This window comes from Apodemus sylvaticus, chromosome 17, assembly GCF_947179515.1.
Source record: "Apodemus sylvaticus chromosome 17, mApoSyl1.1, whole genome shotgun sequence".
Classification (NCBI taxonomy): domain Eukaryota; kingdom Metazoa; phylum Chordata; class Mammalia; order Rodentia; family Muridae; genus Apodemus; species Apodemus sylvaticus.
The window spans coordinates 58,570,984-58,575,897 of record NC_067488.1 but is presented as its reverse complement, the minus strand read 5'-3'; positions in this window follow the sequence as shown (position 1 = coordinate 58,575,897).

Sequence of the window (4,914 nt, the reverse complement as noted above, 5' to 3'; positions counted from 1 at the left end):
CCATCATCAAGCAGTGCCCAAAGTCTATGTGTATCATTGTATATGTTCACCTTACCTTTAAGAATTAAGTCCTGCCTCTTGCTACTCAAGTGTCCAATCAGATCCACTGAACTTTAATTAATCCGTTGAACAGGCTCAGTTCCCATAGTTACTTGCACAAAGGTAAGAACAGTGACACAGATCTTCAAGTATGCCGCTGTTTCTCTCACAGATCTCTTTCTTACACTGAAGCCTGCCTCTATTTGTGGAGCCTCCTATTGTGTTTGATGTTTTAGGATTTCCATGATGAATACACTCTAGCCTGCCAATTTCCCCAAGCTCTGAATCATTTCTATCGAGTTCAAAGGAAACTCTCAATCCCCTAAAAGGGACAGTCCCATTGACTTGATCCTAAGCTGGACTGTAGATGGATTGCCTACAGCCAGGATTCTTCAGGAAACTGTAAACAGGTTTCTGCTTGCCAGAAAGATCCAGTTCCCTGACTTATACCTGCGGTTATCTTCCAAAGCCCCAAAATAGCCTTTCTAGTCCAAGGAACATGTACCTATTATGAGTATCAAAGCCAGCACCTAGCTTCCAAGGCATTCGCACTGCCCCTCTTTCTCTTCCACTATGCTAGCTCCCAGGCTCTTGCAGATTACATCTCACTCCACAAAGGCTAGCTCTATTATAAAAGGCACACACACACACACACACACACACACACACACACACACCTCCATTATTCTCTCTCTCTTTTCTCTCCACTATTTTTCTCTGCTCCCAAGAGATAGGACTGACAGTTTCAATTCTGCTTGTTCTCCCTCCTATCTATGATGAAAAACCTTCTCTCCAACCATGGTGCAGGCATTTTTGGTGGTTTCTTCACTGTGCTCTTGCTTACAAATTCATAAGAGACTTCATGCAACTCCAGATTAATCATAATAGGCCATGTCTTGTCCTATATATTTTGTCAATCGATCAAATGCATTGTTGGCACAGATTTTAACTGTGCAAGCTATAACACTAAATCCAGAATCTCTGCCCAGTGGGCTCATAGATAACCAAACCTGATACTATAATCTACCTTTATTTTTCCCTTTAATTCTCATTATTAAAATCCATTCCTGTAAATATTCTCAGATTTCTACTTATATCAGTTAAAATTCAGTAAGTCTTTTGGGATGTGGCATGCCTATTTACAAATCACACTTGTATAATGCAGGGACCTCATGATAATACAGGGACCCCTTAGACTTGAGTCTGGTAACAAGTATGGAGATAAAGATGAGTAGGGATTGAAGAGTATTGGCATCATGTTGCTTATCATCTTCTTCAGGGAAGGTGATGTTGTTTCCATACATAACATAGAACTAATTCATCTAGGCAAGGACTAAAAGGACCATACTTCAGGGAGTGGAGATGGAGATGCGTCTTTGGCTACAGGTGAAACAACTTCCTCGGGCAAAACAGACTTGTCAGAATCTGAGACTTCAATGTCGCCAGCCTCACCAGGGACCTCCCACACAAATCCATTCCAAATTACAGAATTTCAATCCTTTGAGTCAGCGCCCTCACTTAAACTGTCAACAACCTTCTATTCCTGAACACAGACTTGCATCTAAGTGAGCCAATCCTATGGTGTAGGTTTGATTTTGGCTTTCAGCAATTTGAGTCCTGTGGTTGCTAGGGAGAAAGTTCTCTCCCAGGACACACTTGGAAAGCTTTAGATTATTTATACACACTTGGATCTGTGAAATTTTGTCTCCAGGCTCATTGTTTGTTTTGTTACTTGATCTAGAGCTGCCAGAAGCAACCAGCTAGCATCATTGTATTGCACACGTTCTACCCAATTGTTTGAAAGTTTTCTACATAGTCATTGAATTCCTTGCTCCCCTCAAGAAGTTAGCAGGTAGTATCAAATGCATTATGTTATGGATAATCGGTCCTCTTACCAGTTACTTACAATGAACACTCATTTTATAAAAGTGTTTTCAACCTATTTGCTGTATACATCACATATTACCATAACACACACATATACATACACACACACGCACACATATATATATATTTATGTGTATACATGCATGACAGGTCAGGAGCACAGAAGAGTACATAAGTTAAGATAATGTTATGAATTAACTTAGGGTGATTACATGTGAAATTAAATAAAATTGGTTGTTTCTTTGTTCTCTTACGAGCTGGTGAAACAAAATAGCTGCATACAAGGTAGAATAGCAGTCTCAAGTAATCAAAGGTTCATCATTAACTCTAGATGCAAGCTGTAGCAAAGTTCCAGGAACAAAGTGGTTAAAAAAAGGGGGAGGGTGCATAACTTCCCTTTAACATTACATTAACTTCTATTTCTTTTATTCTTAGCCCTCGTTAAGCATTAAGTCTGGGAACATTGTTATGGAGTTTAATACCTTCTTTTGAAAAACAAAACTAAATACAAAACACCCAACAATGTTTCTGAAGAGAGAGAAAAACAGAGACAGAGACAGAGAAAGTCTAAGTCCCAAAACTCTGAGTGGAAAATAATGTTAGTTCACATCTGAACACAGTGAAGTATAACTGTGTTATGAAGACTGAACAAAATGCTTGTAACAGTGAAGGTTCCAAGTGTGTGTCAGAAAAGAACAGCCCTCAGTTGTTTCTGAGATTCTTTTATATCCTTCTAGTGGTATTTGCTAGTTTTTAAAGTCTCTGTCATGTTCAATTAAAAATGTCCATATCTTTCAGACTTCCATTGCCTTAAACCAAAAGAGAAAAATATTAAAAATGCAAACAAAAACTCTTATGTAATTTAATACAACCATATCACATTGCATTTCTTCTAATGAATCTAAACCTGAATATATTTACATTGATTTGAATGTACCCTAGGCTAGATAGTTTAATGACATCAGAGACTGTCAGTATGCTTCTCATATGTTAAGATGTATATCTTATCTGTCGCCTGGATTGAAACATGGAGTGATTCAACTTCCCAGTGTTTAGAAGGGTGACAGATACTTAAACCCTCAACAAGTTCCCAAGGGATGGCATCTGCTGTCACAGAGGTCATACTCTAAGTAACAAGGCTTTTGATAAGCAGGGTTCAAACTCTTGATTCACACCACAGATGCTTGGAGGACTGCCTGGTTTTCAGTTGGGTTTTCCATGTGATTATATTTAAAGAATGAATAGGGATTTGATGAAGACAATTTCTTTAAAAAACAAAGGAATGATTCTCTTGAACCTTTTCAATTAACATTACTTTCTTATGTCTTGCAGCAACAAGAGAACCATGACCAGTTTCCTGATAGAGTACTTGGCCATAAAGTAGAAATGTTACCTTCGATTTCAAAGATTGTACTCTAAAGTTCCTCTGGAAAGTCAGTGGTTTTAATTTGTATATTCATAAGGTTCTAGCTTCACAGATGTACTTAATGGAACTGGTCATTTTCACACCCATTATTATCTCTTATCACCTACCCACTACCCTTGAATCATTTATGCTCACTTTGTGACATTTTGAGTTTAAAGTTGCTTGTAGAATCATAGATGGGGTTCCAGCATAACCTTAATTTTTTCAAACCTTATTTTTAATAATGTTTTTTTAAATGCTTTAACCTCCCTTTTAGCCTACCATCCACCAAAGGTAGTGGGAAAGAAAGGATACAGGGATGTATTTAGAAAGGTTCTTTGGAGTAACTCCTGTCTGGAAATCCATTCAGTTCACAGGTTAGCAGCAGCAGCTCGATTTACTCTTAAATACTTCACAGATACACCAGAAGTCCAGTTAGGTAGAGTTGGGAAAGCAAACAGGAACTAGCACGACCTAGCTGAGACAGCCAGGCTTCAGCCTCAGTTTGGGTCAACAGGAGGAACCAGGAGGAAGGCCAGGAGAAGTTCTCAGCTATGCCTGTCTCAGGGAAGCGGTGATCAGCGAAGATGCCAGGCCCACAGACATTGCTTGGCTAGCTGTACCAGCAAGCTCAGCTCTGTCTCTGTCACTCCGTCTTGTCCTATTTATACCCTCCAAGCCTCCCGTGTCCTCTACCTGCCTTGACTCAGCTCACACATCCAATCAGTCTGTAGAGTCCTCACGAATTGAGCTTAACCACACAATGTAAGGTGGGACCAAAATATGCCGTATTAGCAAAGAGTCCTTCATCACGTGTCCTTTCATATGCTTGTGTTAACAGAAGCCTCTCTCCTGTGTCTGCTTCAGTGAAACATTTCTTTGCGAGTCTGACTTAGCCTTTTACCTATGTCCATTTCAAGAAAGCAGCCCTTTATGTGTTAGCCCCAGCAAAACACCATCCGACACGACTGACTCTCCAAAGAGCCCTTAAGTTTCCACGCCATTCCTGCACTATATAACTGAAGAAAATGAATGCGCTTGGACTAGCCAGATGACTTGGTGGGTACAGCTGCTTTAACGTCAGGTCTCAAAACCTGAGTTTGAGCTCCAAGGTCCACATGGTAGAAGAACAGAACTGATTCCTATACTATACATTCTTCTCCGACCTCCACATGCATGCCGTGGTATGACTAAATAAAGGGCATGCACACACACAAATGTAATCATTTAAAAATGTTTTTATTTTATTACTACTTTTTAAAACTATAGGTATGTCTGTGTGTGTATTTGTGTGTGTGTGTGTGTGTGTGTGTGTGTGTGTGTGTGTGTGTTTATGCATGTGAGTGCAGTGCCCAAGGAGACCAGAAGGGAATATGAAATACCATGAAGCTGAAGTTATAGGGAGTCAGCCGTCTGGTGTGGTTTTTTAGTTTCAAACTCTGGTCCTGTAGAAAAGCAGGATACACTCTTAGCCACTAAGCACCCACTCCACCCCTCTCTGTACACTTTTAAAAGAAAGTGGTTACTTCCCCCCATAGCAGTCATTAACTGCAATTATCTCCTCAGCTAGGTAAAGGGTCACT